Genomic DNA, 16,624 nt, shown 5'->3' on the forward strand with positions numbered 1-16,624 from the left:
TGTGAATAGCTTGTGATTAAAAATTTTAACCCCACAATTAATGTTTTAATCCTCAGATACCTCTAGTGATTTTTTAAGTCTATTCATCATCAGATTGCTGGCTTCACTCTAATGGTGGGATTATTATGTCAGCTGAGAATGGCCACTATATTACTTCTTATACCGCAGGTATTGGTCTTGACAAAACTAAATAGCTTTAAAATCAATTTTGGTGGATAGTTAAGAGGAATGCAGAATGACGAACATTGTTCATTCCCCAGAGCCAGATAGTAAACATATGATTTTAGAATGACCTTGTCTTCTACAAACATATTTCATGATACAATACCAATCATAGAACAGAGAACAGACACACAGTAATCAACAGACCAGGCAGCATCTCCGAAAAAGGTCGACACAAACTCAATGGGACAGGTAGCATTTATGGCGAGAAGGAATGGGTGACGTATCGGGTCGAGACCCTTATTCAGACGTCTCTGGAGAACATGGATGGATGTTGTTTTGGGTCAGGACCCTAAAACTTACATGTAAACCAGCATCTGCAGTTCTTTCTTAATCCATAGAGAAGTACAGTGCAAAACAGGGCCAATGTCCCACAATGTATGTGCCCTATATAATATTTAGATAAACTAATCTCCTTTGCTTGCACATGATCCATTTCTGTCCACTCCACTCCTTGCATATCCATGTACGTATCTAAAAGCATCTTAAACATCACTATCATACCGGCCTCCATCACAACGCAGCAGGTTCCAGGCATCCATCACCTTCTGTGTAAAAACTTGCCACACACATCTCCATTAAACTTTGCTCCTCTCAACTAAATGCTATATCCTCTAGTCTTTTAACATTTCCACCCTGGAAAAGGGTTCTGAGTGCCTCTCATAATTTTACACACTTCTATCAGGTCTCCCCTCAACCTCTGGCGCTCCACAGAAAACAATCCAAGTCTGTCCCATTTGTCCATTTGTAGCTAATACCTAGTTAATTTTATCTATCTTCCGTATTTAGAATTGTTCCCAAGTCTGACAAACAAGTCACAGTCTGAAGAAAGGTCTCGACCTGAAACGTCACCTATTCCTTTTCTCCCGAGATGCTGCCTGTCCCACTGAGTTACTCTTTGGCGGTCTGAGAAACGATTACTGGAGTTTTCAACAAAACTTTATTAGAAAGCTCAAGTTGCAGCATACAGGTTAATCAGACACGTCTGCCCACATCGGTGGTCAGCGCTGAACTAAACGCGCGCAAGGGAAAAACCGCGCAAAAATAACAGCCCCTCCCGAGTCCCGCGACCGCGGCTTCCGAACGCGGGGTTCGATATCTGCGTGCGCTAGCAGGCGCCGCTACAACTTCAGCTTTTTGTGTTTGTCTTAAGTCACAGACTTATCAACAGAAACAAAGAACTAAAGATGCTGGTTTATACCAAAGATCGACGCAGAGTGCTGGAGTAGCTCAGCAGGTCAGGCTGAATCTTTGGGGAACATGTATAGTTGATGTTTCAGGTCTGGATGCTTCTTTATTTCAGTCTGTCCATGTTCTCCACAGACAGGGCGGCACGGGGTACAGCGCCAGAGACCCGGAATCGATCCAGGCTACGGGTGCTATCTATATGGAGTTTGCACGTTCTCCCTGTGCCCTGCGTGAGTTTTCTCCAAGAACTTTGGATTCCTTCCACACTCCAGACGTACATTTTTGTAAGTCAATTGGCTTGGTAAAGAAGTAAAAAGTGTCCCTGTTGTTATTGTGCGAGGATCGCTGGTCGGTGTGGACTCGATGGGCCAAAGGGCCTGTTTCCGCGCTGTGACTCTACACTAAACTAAACAAAAGCTGCTGCCTCACCCGCTGAGTTACTCCAGCACTATGTGTCCTTTATTTGTGAATGAAACCAAGGGGCAGTCTGACATCCAGCGGAGAAATGCAGAACTGCAGGCTGGAAGCCAGCCGGGTTACTTCCATTTAGGGAAGATATGCAAATAAGAAGGACGAACACAAAGCATTATTTTTTTTAAAGTACCATAAGTTCATAAGTTCATTTATTGTCACATACACCAATTGGTGTAGTGAAATTCACTGGCCAGGTCAGTCATACAATTTAAAAAAGCAACAGACTCAAAAAACACATTTTAACATAAACATCTATCACAGTGACTCCTACACATACCAGTTGTTTAGACGAAAAAGAATGGCAATACATAAAGTTATACTTAGTTTCTAGGTAGTGAGTGCCTAAGAAGATGCGATCTAAGTTTTGTAATTGCGGCCCGTGTTGGATTAAAGAAGTGGTGATAGTGGTTGGGTGTGTGTGAGCAACTGCTACAAAGCATACTTACCTGGCAGGGGAGAATCGGTGGTCACGATGGCCGATCTCCCAGGACGAGGCTATCCCATTGCACTTCGGGTGTGCTGACGCCTGCGATGTCCCCAAATGCGGGATACTCTACTGCAAAATTTGTGGTAGTGGGGGACTGCGTTCGCGCTCTCCCCTGATTCTCAATTTAAAAACAGAATTAACTATTTATTGTAGTCTTATCATTTCATCACCCATTCCTCTTCTCCACGAATGCTCAACAAAAGGGAGGCTAGATAATCCGTGCAACTCATTGCCACAGTGTAGCCGTTAGCTGTGGAGGCCGGATCAGTGGATATTTTTAAGGCAGAGACATATTCATTATTGATTACAATTGATTGGGAACAAGGGGAACAAGGATTGCAGAGTGAATCGGTGACAATGGCAACAGCAACTGGAGCAGGAGTACAGGGTATCCTCAATACCCTGAGAATCAGCATTAAGTACCTCAGCGAGGGGCTTCCCTTCTCACGAGACCTGTTTGTGAAGAAGGTCTTGCTGGAGACCTGCAAGTTTGAGGCCAAGGACATCTACTGCCTCCAGGACTTCCCGGGTAACGGATACTTTGATGTTACCTTCAAGTATCCGACGGGATGGCAAAAGTTGATGGAAGACTTCAGAGAGAAGGGGAATGAAGCTCCGCTGTCGTTGCTGAAGGTGCAGCCGCTCTTCACCCTCCCCAACCAGAAGGAAAGAACGAGCACGGTGCACATGTTCAACCCACATGTGCCCGTAGTGGATGTCCTCACCTTCCTTGCTCGCTACGTCGAAGGAACAGGGAACTGCGTGGACGTGAAGGACCTGCATGGGATTTGGACGAGCAAGCGACAAGTCAAGGTAAAGCTGAGGGTGGACAAAGACAGAGCATTCCTCCACCCTCCCTCGGTGTTCGCGATTGGAGGAAACCGAGGATACATGAGTTACGTGGGGCAGCCCAGACTGTGCAGGAGATGTAACAAGCCTGGGCATGTGGTGGCCCAATGCAATGCAGTGGTCTGCAAAAACTGCAAGACAGAGGGCCATGAGACAAAGGACTGTCAGGCCAGCAAGAACTGCAACCTGTGTGGGGAGGCAGGCCACCTTTACAGGGCCTGCCCTAAAAGAGCCTGCACTTATGCACAGGCGACAAGAGGGGCGGCTTCCAGCACCCCTCAGGGTGGGTGAGACACCCCCCACCACTGCCAAGTCCCCAGCAGAAAGAGGGAACAGGGATGAGGACAGCCCAACCACCTCAACCACCTCGAGCCCCCAAGTGCCAAGAGACCTCCAGCACCAAGCCCAGGAGGGAGAGTCGATGGAGGACGGGGAAGAGCAGGAGAATTGGATGACGGTGACATATGGAAAACACCAGAGGGTTCAGCACAAGGAGCAGAGGCCGGAAGGGGCTGGTAAGTCCAAAAAAAAATCCCAAAATAAGATCTCTCTCCCTGACAGAAGGCAGCAACCTCTCCTCATCGGAGGATGACGCGACCGGGAAGTCCCAACGACGGAGGCAAAGGAGGAAAACCAGGGAGGAAATGAGAAGGGCAACGCCGATTGTCCCCCAGCCACAGGAGACCGAGAGCAGAGCAGCGGCCAAGGGGCTCCAGCCCCAGGACATCGGGAGCAGTGCAGCAGCTGAGGGGCTCCAGCCCCTGGAGACCGGGATCATCGCAGCGGCTGATGAGGCCCAGCTCTGGGCGACCGGGAGCATTGCAGCGGCCGATGGGCCCCAGCTCCGGGATACTGGGAGCAGTGAATTTGCCACCGTACCCCAGCTACAAGAGACGGAGGAAGCGGCGCACCCAGAAGGGGGTGGAACGAGCAGGCCCCCCCCAACGACATGGGTTACGCCACAGGAAACCCACCCTGTTGAGGATGCCTGGTACCTGAGTCCAGGAAAGGTGAAGCAATTCACCAAAGCGGTGGGCATGAGGAGACAGGAGAATGGTCAGTGACTCGAAAGACAATGGCCCACTGCAGACTGCAGGAGTTTGTGCTGAGAGACTCACTGAAGCTCGGTGCAGCCAACGCCAAGGCTCGGTGGGAGAGGGCCACAGACTAGGGTCCTTCCGCTGCTGGACATGGGGGGCACGGAATGGTGGAGACACCCCTCGAAATAAGGGAAGGTAGCCCACGCCATGGGGCCACATGAGTGGCATGGTTGGGCAACAGTTTCATGGAATTGAAAAAAAAAATGTATAAACTGTATTGAACAATTTGTATAGCCTCCGAAAATGTCGGATGAATTTATTTCGCACGAATCATGCATTATTACTTGAATAAAGTCTATTTTTAAATTATAAAAAAAGGCCGATCTCCCAGGACGAGGCTATCCCATTGCACTTCGGGTGTGCTGACGCCTGCAATGTCCCCAAATGCGGGATACTCGACTGCAAACTTTGTGGTAGTGGGGGACTGCGTTCGCGCTGTCCCCTGATTCTCAATTTAAAAACAGAAGTAACTATTGCTCGTAGTCTCATCATTTAATCACCCTCTTCTCCCCAAATGCTCAACAAAACGGAGGCTATTTAATCGCTGCAACTCATTGCGTGAAGGCCGAATCAGTGGATATTTTTAAGGCAGAGACAGATACATTATTGATTACAACGGGTGTAGAGGGTTGTGGGGAGTAGGCAGACATCAGCCAAGATCCAATGGCTCATTCTACTCCGACAATTTCTCTCAACTTGTGTTTTGTTGATACAACAATTACATTTTTACTTGCAGCAGTACAACAGAATATGTAAACATATCAAAGATCCTAGAGCGGAGCAACACAGTCCACTCGACGAAAAAGCCGTAGTAGGGTCATGGGTAATCTTTAGCGCCATTTCCGTAACCTGCTTCCGTCTCCGCTCTAGTATCTTTGCTTTGGTCATGGCGTCTTCATACATAAATCATATTTTTTTTTATCAGCTGCAGGTGATCATTTTGATATTCCTGCCTAGTCTTCCTTAACTATGAACATACAAAATATTGCCATTAGGGAGGAGCTCCAGAAAATCCTGCACCCACTCAAGCCGTCCTCTTCCCTCCGGCACGGACACGGATCGCCGGACCCCTTTTTCATTGTTAAACATCTATTTCCTTTGGGTTTTCTTTTTAATTTCCCCCTTACCATATCCGTACTTTTTCGTGAGCTGCCAGGACCGTTTGATGTCATCCTCGCCCTGCTCCTGGTCTCGGCCCGCACCGATCTGCCGGACATGCTGTGTGTGTGTGTGTTTGTTTGGCGGAGTCTGAGGGGAGAAGCGCCGGCACCAAGAGCGAGCGACAAACAGACGAAAGCATCGCTCATAGAGCAGAATAGGTGACATTTCGGGTCGAGATTTTTATTCAGACTGGCAAAGGGAAACGGGAGATATAGGAATATTTCCATTCATTTGTCCTTAGTACCGTCTATATCTCTTGTTTCTATTTCCCCATGTGATGTATATGTAATATAAATGCCAGCGCTCCTTGAGGCCAAAAGCAGAAGCTGGCAAATGTGCCTGTGCCTCGTGATTTAGGTCAGGTGACCTTCCAGAAGTTTCCGTTGGTTGTTCTGATTAAATCGTTCTTACAAGAGGGCGGACGTGTATTCATTGTGCCAGTCACAAGAGGGTCTTACAGTGGACATTACATGGTGTCAGAGGGAAAAAACAAAAGAGAAGAATGTCAAGCCACCGGGACCACTCTCCATGCAAGGGAACTTGGCCAAGGATTATAAGGACTGGATAAGGGCACTTCAGCTCTACGAGACGGCAACAGAACTGACGAGTAAGCCTGAAAAGACTTGGTGTGCAACATTCCTCCACGTGGCGGGGCCGGCAGCTCAGCAGCTTTATGAGACCTTTCGGTTTGCCCAGGAGGAACGTGACAAAATACAACCGCTGAAGAATATGTTTCGGACATACTGTGAACCAAAAATGAACTTAACTGTCACAAGATACATATTTCATACACGTAATCAGCGGCGAGGGGAGACCTTCTCCAGCTACCTGACTGCAGTGAAGGCTTTAGCTAGTGATTTCGAGTTTGGCATTATCCATGACTCGTTGCTGCGAGACAGAATTGTCTGCGGCATCACCAGCCAGCCGCTCTGGGAGAAACTACTACAATGCGATGATTTAACACTGGAAAAATGCAGTGACATGTGTCTGATCGCAGAAGCATCTGCCGAGCATGTGAAGCAGATTGCTCCAACCGCCATCAACACCGAAGACACTGTTGATTACGTGAAACGGGACAGCGCCAGTCGGCCTTGGGGCCGAGGCAGGGATTCGCGACCCAGTCAACCAGACAGAAATCCGTGATTCTGGTAAGGATACCGTCTCCCGGTCGTGCACCCGCGAGCATAAAGGTAACTACTGCCCTGCTCAGTACATGAGATGTCACACCTGCAGAGAGATTGGACATCTTTCCAGATCCCCCGACTGCCCGGTAAATAGAGCGCCCAACAGCCACCCACGTCCCTGACAACATGACCGGCTAATCAGACAAAAGGCCGGAGACTGGAGCCGTGACGTCCGCGACATCGAGTTCCAGATGAACGCTTCACCGCTGCCTGAGCCAGTGGACGACGATGTTGATACATTCTACATTGTCGCCGTGATTGACGCAGTGATTGAGTCGATGCGTGAATGGGGACAGATGTGCAGCATCAACAATGTGAACTTTGAGTTCAAACTTGACTCTGGCGCTCAAGTCGACATCCTGCCAGAGCACTTGTTCAGAAACTCTGGTCTTGCCTCACTAAACACGAACGTGACACTGAGGTCATACTCTGGACATACAATGAAGCCTGTGGGGCAGGCAAAGGGGAACGTCAAAGTAGGTAAGAAAGAATATAGGGTTGTCTTTCAAATAGTCAGGGGGAATGTGAAACCAACATTTGGGAAAATAACGTGTGAAAAGTTAGAGCTTCTTGTACGAAAGGAAGCGGTTGATGGCGTGAGTGCGAGGCCAACATACACTGCGAAGATCTTTGAGGAAAACTGCGAGATTTTCCAAGGGCTGGGAAGGCTAAAAAGACATGAGTACAACATAGTGCTGCAAGAGAACATGCAACCTAAGCAAAACCCGCCCCGCATTATCCCCTATAAGATCAGGGATAAGGTCAAAGCCGAATTGGAGCGCATGGAAAGCCCGTGAGCGAACCGACGGATTAGGTGAATTCAATGACTGTGGTGAGCAAGCCTAATGGCGAAGTCCGCACCTGCCTTGATCCACATGACCTCAATGCAGCCATTCGCAGGGAGCATTTCCCGATTCCGACATTCGAGAACATTGCAGCCCGCATGCCGAAGGCTGAATGGTTCTTGAAATTTGTCGCTACGAACGGGTCGACCGGGACTCCGCCATGGCTCAGGTGCAAGCGCACTTCCGCATGGACAGCAAGGGATATGAAATAGATTACATAGCATTCTCTGTGCCAGCTGTATCTGAAGTTATTGATCTCAGTAAAATTATTAATTAATTACTGGAATCTAAACATGTTAATCACACGCATGCAGGCTTTGATTTCCTCATCAAGGGCCAGTTCCTGCGGGTGCCACTGGGTAAGCACATGGAACTGGAGAACATTTCAACAGAAGAAGTGGTTGGGATTGAATATGTAGAACGATACAATGCCCCACAGCCAGAAGTGTGTTTGTTCCATGATGACCGGATCAGTGCTGTGGAAGCACAAGGTGATTGGATTCTTACAGGTTCCTTTGATAAAATGGCTCGTATCTGGACATTTGACGGCCGACCACTTGCAGCTCTTTCTGAACATACTGAAGTTGTCAAAGATGTTGCATGGATTAAGAAAAGTGTTCCCAGCAATTTGCTGCTCACTGCCTCCCTGGACCAGAGTATTATTTTATGGGAATGGAACTGTGAAAAGAACAAAGTGAAAGCATTGCACTCTTGTCGAGGACATGCAGCTAGTGTGGAATCGATTGCTGTGGACAACTCCAAAACCAAATTTTGCAGTGGCTCCTGGGACAAGATGATAAAGATTTGGTCAACAGTTCCCAAGGAGGATGAAGAAATGACAGAGGAGTCAGATAACAGGCCGAGGAAGAAACAGAAGACTGAACACCTGGGCTCAACAAGAACCCCGATGATGACTGTCTGGTCACAATGAGGCGGTTTCTTCAGTCCTGTGGTCTGATACTGAGGAACTGTGTAGTGCGTCTTGGGATCACACCATAAAGATCTGGGATGTGGAAACTGGAGCTCCAAAGTGTACTCTGACTGGGGATAAAGTGTTCAATTGCATCTCTTATTCCACTCTATGCAAAAGGTTAGCACCAGGCAGCACGGACAGGCACATTAGGCTGTGGGACCCATGCTCAAAAAATGGATCTCTAACTTCACACAATGGATGGGTAACAGCCGCCCAATGGTCACCCATGAATGAATATCAGTTGATTTCGGGTTCCTTCGACAAGCTGGTCAAGCTCTGGGATACAAGAAGTTGCAAGGCTCCGTTATATGATATGGATGCACATGAAGATAGAGTACTTTGTGTGGACTGGACCAAGATGGGGTTGCTGTTAAGTGGCGGAGCAGACAACAAATTATTCATGTTCAGATATCAGACTCCCACCACTGGAGATGGAGCATGAGAACAGGAGAATAACAGAAGCCAGAACACCATCTGTGGAGACCATAGGATCATGCAGTAGTATACTGCAATACTACTTCATTTCTCTTAAAGCAGCTTACAACAAATTGAATAAGATTTGTTTGTGTGCCACAAGGATAAGGGGGAAGTATTTTAGGACCGAGATGAGACGGTGAGGATGAAGAAGGGTTTTGGCCCGAAACGTTGCCTATTTCCTTCGCTCCATAGATGCTGCTGCACCCGCTGAGTTTCTCCAGCACTTTTGTCTACACACACGCACACAGCATGTCCGGCAGATCGGTGTGGGCCGAGACCAGGAGCAGGGCGAGGATGACATCAAACGGGTCCTGGCAGCTCACGAAAAAGTACGGAAATGGTAAGGGGGAAATGAAAAAGAAGGAAATAGATGTTTAACAAATAAAAAGGGGTCCGCCGATCGCAGCGTGTACGTGTCGGGGGGGAGGGGGGTGTGGAGGACGGCTTGAGTGGGTGCAGGATTTTCTGGAGCTCCTCACTAATGGCAATATTTTGTACGTTCAAAGTTAATAAGGAAGGATAGGCAGGAATATCAAAATGATCACCTGCAGCTGATAAAAAAAAAGATGATTTGTGTATCTTACGGAAACAGCGCTAAAGATTACCCCATGACCCTACTACGGCTTTTTCGTCGAGCTTATACTAGGAACAGTACCTCATATTCCGCCTGGGTTGCTTGCGTCCCGATGGCATGAACGTTGAATTCTCCCAGTTTTGCTAGCCCTTGCTGTCTCCTCCCCTTCCTTAACCCTCGAGCTGTCTCCTCCCATCCCCCTGCCCTCGGGCTCCTCCTCCTCCCTTTTTCCTTCCTTTCCCCCCCCCCCCCCCACCCCCTATCAGTCTGAAGAAGGGTTTCGGCCCGAAACGTTGCCTATTTCCTTTGCTCCATAGATGCTGCTGCACCCGCTGAGTTTCTCCAGCATTTTTGTGTACCTTACTATGTTTACATATTCTGTTGTACTGCTGCAAGTAAAAATTTAATTGTTGTATCTACAAAACACAAGTTGAGAGAAATTGTCGGAGTAGAATGAGCCATTGGATCTTGGCTGATGTCTGCCTTCTCCTCACAACCCTCTACAGCCGTTGTAATCAATAATGAATCTGTCTCTGCCTTAAAAATATCCACTGATTCGGCCAAAGATCTTATAGCGGAGAGCTCCGCTATAGGATCTTTGGATTCGGCGTCCACGGATCTTTGCACACAATGAGTTTACACCGATTATCTAGCCACCGTTTTGTTGAGGATTTGTGGAGAAAAGAAATGGGTGATGAAATGATTTTAATTCTGTTTTTATATTGAGAATCAGGGGAGAGCGCGAACGCAGTCCCCCACTACCACAAATTTTGCAGTCGAGTATCCCGCATTTGGGGACATCGCAGGCGTCAGCACACCCGAAGTGCAATGGGATAGCCTCGTCCTGGGAGATCGGCCATCGTTTTTTTTTTTTTTTTTTTTTTTTATTTCAAAATATACTTTATTCAATTGGTAAATATATACAATTTCTGAACCATTCAAACAAAATTCATCCGACATTTTCGGAGACTATACAAACTTTTTCCAGTACAATTTTTTTTTACATTTGTCAAATTTCACCAAACAGTCCCCCACCAGTGCCACTCTGTGGCCCCTGTTCAAGTAATAAATATATACAATGTGTACACAGTGCGAAAATTTCCATCTGACATTTCAAGTTCCACAAAAAATGTCCCCCACCCGTGCCACTCATGTGGCCCTCTGGTGTGGGATACCTTCCCTTAATTTAATTTGAGGGGCGTCTCCACCATACTGTGCCCCCCATGTCCAGCAGCGGAAGGACCCTAGACTGTGGCCCTCCCCCACCGAGCCTTGGCGTTGGCTGCACCAAGCTTCAGCGAGTCCCTTAGCACGTACTCCTGCAGTCTGCAGTGGGCCAGTCGGCAACATTCCCTGACGGACATCTCGCTCTGCTGGGTGGTGAGCAACGCTCGGGCAGACCAAAGAGCGTCTTTCACCGAGTTGATGACCCTCCAGCAGCACTCGATGTCAGTCTCTGAATGTGTCCCTGGGAACAGTCCGTAAATCACAGAGTCCTCTGTGACGGAGCTGTTCGGGATAAATCGTTCCAGGGACCCTTTCATACCTCTCCAGACTCGTTTTGCAAATCCACACTCTGCAAAGAGGTGGGCAACCGTCTCCTCTCCATAGCAACCGTCCCGGGGGCAGCGTGCGCTGGTAGTGAGGTTCCGACGGTGCAGGAAGGATCTAACTGAGAGGGCTCCCCTCACCGCCAGCCAAGCCAGGTCTTGGTGCTTGTTGGTCAGTTCTGGCGATGAGGCATTTTGCCAGACAAGCTGGGCAGTCTGCTCTGGGAACCACGCCACCGGATCCATCGAGTCCTTTCCCTGCAGTGCCTGCAGGACATTCCGTGCTGACCACTGCCCGATGGACTTGTGGTCAAAGGTGTTGGTCCGGAAGAACCTGTCAACAGACGTCAGATGGGGCGGCAATGTCCAGCTGACTGGTACATTGCGTGGCATCTGCGCCAGGCCCATCCTTCGCAACACCGGGGACAGGTAGAACCTCAGCAGGTAGTGGCACTTAGTGCCCACGTGCCTTGGCTCTACACTCCGCCTGATGCAGCCACACACAAAGGTGGCCATCAGGATGAGGGCGACGTTGGGCACGCTTTTACCCCCGTTGTCTGCCGACTTGTACATGGTGACCCGTCGTACCCGGTCCATCCTCGACCCCCAGATGAACTGGAAGACGGCCCGGGTGATCCCCGTCGCGTAGGAGGGAGGGACAGGCCACACTTGTGCCAAGTACAGCAGACCCGAGAGCACCTCACACCTGATGACCAAATTTTTCCCGGTTATGGAGAGGGAGCGTTGCTTCCACAGCTCCAGCTTCCTCCCCACCTTGGCTATCCGCTCCAGCCAATTTTTGTTACTCGACTCAGCCCCCCCGAACCAGATCCCCAGCACCTTCAAGAAGTCAGGCTTGATGGTGAAGGGGATGGAAGATCGGTCGGGCCAGTTGCCAAAGAGCATGGCCTCGCTCTTCCTGCGGTTCACCCTGGCTCCCGTGGCCGACTCAAACTGGTCACAGATGCTGATCAATCTGCGGACCGACCTTGGATCCGAGCAGAAGACGGCGACATCGTCCATGTACAGGGAGGTCTTGACCTGAATGCCCCCACTGCCTGGCAATGTCACTCCTCTTATGCTCGCATCCTTCCTGATGGACTCGGCAAAAGGTTCAATACAGCAGACAAACAAGACAGGAGAGAGAGGGCAACCCTGCCTGACTCCAGACCTTACAGGGAAACTGTCTGATTCCCACCCATTGATTTGGACTGCACTACGGATGTTGGTGTAGAGCAGTTTGATCCAATTTCGGATTCCCTCCCCAAAACCCATTTTGGAGAGCACGTCCCTCATGTACGTGTGCGATATCCTGTCGAAGGCCTTCTCCTGGTCCAAGCTGACTAGGCAGGCATCCACCCGTCTGTCCTGCACGTAGGCGATGGTATCTCTCAGCACCGCTAGGCTGTCTGAGATTTTCCTGCCAGGTACAGCACAGGTTTGGTCCGGGTGGATCACCCGTCCCAGAGCAGACTTGACCCGGTTGGCGATGGCCTTAGACAGGATCTTGTAGTCTACATTCAACAATGTTATGGGTCTCCAATTCTTTATATCTTTCATCTCCCCCTTCTGCTTGTAGATTAGGGTGATGCTGCCCTTCCTCATGGAGTCTGACATGCTGCCGGCTAGAAGCATGTCGTTGTACACTTCCAGCAGGTCCGGGCCCACCCAGTCCCACAGAGCCGAATACAACTCGGCCGGTAAGCCATCGCTTCCGGGAGTTTTACTCGAGTCAAAGGAGCGGATGGAGCCAGTCAGCTCCTCTAGGGTCAGTGGTTGGTCCAGACTCTCCTGCTTGCTGTCCTCCAAGACCTCCGTGATAGAGGACAGGAAGTTCTGGGAGGCGGTGCTGTCTGTGGCCTTTTGGTCATACAATTCCGAGTAAAAGGATTTGCAGACCCTCATCATGTCTGTCTGCGAGGATGCTACCGAGCCGTCCTCCTCCCTAAGGCTGTTGATCACAGAGCTCCCCCTGTGAACCTTATGGAAGAAGAAACGTGAGCACGTCTCATCCTGCTCCACATGGCGGACCCTGGATCGGAAGATGATCTTGGAGGATTCAGAGGTAAAGAACCGAGCTTGCCGGTCCTTCACCTCTCTAAGTTCCTCCCTCACATCCACCCCCCTCGACTGCAGAAGGAGCAGTTGTTGCAATTCTGTCTGGAGTTGGCACAATTCCCTCTGACTCTGTCTTGCTCTCTGAACTCCTTTGGCTATGAAGAACCTCTTAATGTTCGCCTTGGTTGCTTCCCACCAGAGTGTCGGGGAGTCAAAGAGGGGCCTCACCGTTCTCCAACGTGCGTAGTCCCTCTTTAGCTCCTCCACGTTCTCTGGGGTCAACAGCTTCACATTTAACTTCCACGTCCCTCTGCCTGCCTTCCGGTCCTCCTGTAGGTGACAGGAAGCCTGAAGGAGGCAGTGGTCAGAGAAGAACACCGGCGTGAGGTCGGTGTGTCTCACCGTGACGGCCTTCGTGGTGAAGACGAAGTCTATCCGGGATCGGGCCAAACCGTCCGATCTCGACCAGGTGAACCGCGGCTGGGACCCGCCTGCAGGGTCGCTGAAGGCGTCGTGCAGCTTTGCGTCTTTTACCGTTTCCATCAGGAACTTGGACGTGCTGTCCAGTCTGTTGTCGGCACTGCCGGATCGTCCAGCCGCATCAATGATGCAGTTGAAGTCACCGGCCAGAACGAGCTGCCGGGACGTGGCCAACAGCACTGGGAGCTGCTGGAGAACGGCCTGCCGCTCGCTCCGCACGGGTGGGGCATACACATTAATCAGCCGGAGCGGAGAACCACGGTACATTACATCCACCACGAGGAGACGCCCCGCAACCACCTCCCTGACCTCAGTGATGGCGAAGTTCCCTCCCCGCAGCAAGAACCCCAGGCCAGAAGCACGACAATCATTGCCCCCCGACCACACAGACAGTCCGTGGGGCCACCATCGCGACCACCTCCGATAACAGCGGAGGTGTGGCAACCCGCACTCCTGTAGAAAAGTCACATCTGCCTTGACCTTGGCCAGGTACTGCAAGGCATTAACACATCACGCAGTGCTCTTCACACTGCGCACGTTTAAGGATGCCAGTTTGAGCTCCATTGTCCTTTAGAGTCCGTTTTCCTGCTCCCTCATGCCCACCGCTTCGGTGAATTGCCTCACCTTTCCTGGGCTCAGATACCCGGCCTCCTGAACGGGTTGGGTTTCCCCTGTGGTAACCCGAGGTGTCGTTGGGGGGGGGCTGCTCGTTTTACCCCCTTCTGGGTGCGCCGCTTCCCCCGTCTCTCGTGGCTGGGGCTCAGTGACAGGCTTACTGCTCCCGGAAACTCGGAGCTGAGGCCCAATGGCCGCTGCACTGCTCCCGGTTGCCCGGAGCTGGGGCCCATCGGCCTCTACGATACTCCCGGTTGCCCGGAGCTGGGGCCCATCGGCCGCTACAAAGCTCCCGGTTGCCCGGAGCTGGGGCCCAATGGCCACTGCACTGCTCCCGATGCCCTGGGGCTGGAGCCCCTCGACCGCTGCACTGCTCCCGATGCCCTGGGGCTGGAGCCCCTCGACCGCTGCACTGCTCCCGATGCCCTGGGGCTGGAGCTCCTCGATCGCTGCACTGCTCCCGTTGTCCTGGGGCCGGAGCCCCTCGACCGCTGCACTGCTCCCGTTGTCCTGGGGCCGGAGCCCCTCGATCGCTGCACTGCTCCCGATGTCCTGGGGCTGGAGCCCCTCGACCGCTGCACTGCTCTCGGTCTCCTGGTGCAGGTGTACAATCGTCCTGCACCTTCTCCTTTCCGCCCCGATTTTCTTCTTGTGGGGTTTCCCGTTCGCCTCATCCTCCGACGAGGAGAGGTTTCTCCCTTCTGTCAGGGAGAGAGACCGTTTTTTGGTGGTTTTTTTGGGCTTGCCATCCCTTTCTGGCCTCTGCTCCGTGTGCTGACCCTTCTGGTGTTTTTTGGATTTTACAGTAGTCCAAATTTGCTCTCCCCCCTCCTCCATCGACTCTCCCTCCTGGGCTTGGTGCTGGAGTTCTCCTGGCACTTGGGGGCTCGAGGTGGTTGAGGTGGCTGAGGTGGTTGGGCTGTCCTCATCCCTGTTTCCCCTTTCTGCTGGGGACTTGGCAGTGGTAGTGGGTGTCTCACCTACCCTGGGGGTGCTGGAAGCCGCCCCTCTTGTTGCCTGTGCATATGTGCATGCTCTTTTTGGGCAGGCCCTGTAAAGGTGGCCTCCCTCCCCACACAGGTTACAGTTCTTGCTGGCTTGACAGTCCTTTGTCTCGTGGCCCTCCATTTTGCAGTTTTTGCAGACCACTGCATTGCATTGGGCCATCACATGTCCAGGCTTATTACACTTTCTGCAAACTCTGGGCTGCCCCACGTAAATTAAATATCCTCGGTTTCCTCCAATTGCGAAAACTGATGGAGGGTGGAGGAGAGTTCCTTCCTTGTCCACCCTCAGTTTTACCTTGACCTGCCGCTTGCTCGTCCAAATCCCATGCAGATCCTTCACGTCCACGCTGTTCACTGCTCCGTCGACGTAGCGAGCAAGGAAGGTGAGGACATCCACTACGGGCACATGTGGGTTAAACATATGGACCGTGATCGTCCTTTCCTTTTGGTTTGGGAGGGTGAAGAGTGGCTGCACCTTCAGCAACGACAGCGGAGCTTCATTCCCCTTCTCCTTGAAATCCTTTAGCAGTTTTTGCCATCCTGTCGGAAGCACAAATGTAACATCGAAATAGCCGTTACCCGGGAAGTCCTGGAGGCAGTAGATATCCCTGGGCTCGAACTTGCAGGTTTCCAGCAATACCTTTTTTACAAAGGTGTCCCGACTGAAGGGCATCCCCTCACTGAGATCCTTGACACTAATCCTCAGGGTATTGCGGATACCCTGTCCTCTAGTTCCCATTGCAGCTGCCATTGCTACGATTTTTTAAATCGTAATCTGCAGCTCCTGTCCTTAAAGGACCGCCAGGACTGTTCTAATAAGAACAGATCTCTTTCCCTGTTCTAATAAGAACAGACGCTCTTTATTTAGCTCTTTTACTGACTGATAAGAACAGATACTACACTTGATCTTAGCCAAAACCGGGGACAGGTGATCATGGTGTCTCCCCTGCCAGGTAATGTAACGTCAAAATAACCGTTACCCGGGAAGTCCTGGAGTATTGCTGGAGACCTGCAAGTTCGAGCCCAGGGATATCTACTGCCTCCAGGACTTCTCGTCCTGGGAGATTTTTTTTTTTTTTTAAATTTCAAAATATACTTTATTCAATTGGAAAATATATACAATTTCTGAACCATTCCAACAAAATTCATCCGACATTTTCGGAGACTATACAAACTTTTTCCAGTACAATTTTTTTACATTTGTCAAATTTCACCAAACAGTCCCCCACCAGTGCCACTCTGTGGCCCCTGTTCAAGTAATAAATATATACAATGTGTACACAGTGCGAAAATTTCCATCTGACATTTCAAGTTCCACAAGAGATGTCCCCCACCTGTGCCACTCATGTGGCCCCCTGGTGTGGGATACCTTCCCTTAAT

The 16,624-nt window shown here is 50.5% G+C and overlaps 1 protein-coding gene, 1 non-coding gene and 3 pseudogenes across 2 annotated transcripts in view; 4 read left to right on the forward strand and 1 right to left on the reverse strand.

The window, feature by feature from the left end:
• LOC116988602 (uncharacterized protein C1orf109-like) overlaps window positions 1-16,624 on the forward strand; it is a 166,213-nt gene that overhangs the window by 71,148 nt on the left and 78,441 nt on the right. The window lies entirely within an intron of this gene.
• Window positions 2,323-2,486, forward strand: LOC116988651. Its single transcript, XR_004416014.1, has one exon. It is a non-coding gene; the product is annotated as a U1 spliceosomal RNA (small nuclear RNA).
• Window positions 4,629-4,765, forward strand: LOC116988652 (annotated as a pseudogene).
• Window positions 7,671-8,970, forward strand: LOC116988601 (annotated as a pseudogene).
• LOC116988685 lies at window positions 10,265-10,399 on the reverse strand (annotated as a pseudogene).

Source organism: Amblyraja radiata, chromosome 27, assembly GCF_010909765.2.
Source record: "Amblyraja radiata isolate CabotCenter1 chromosome 27, sAmbRad1.1.pri, whole genome shotgun sequence".
NCBI classification, from domain to species: domain Eukaryota; kingdom Metazoa; phylum Chordata; class Chondrichthyes; order Rajiformes; family Rajidae; genus Amblyraja; species Amblyraja radiata.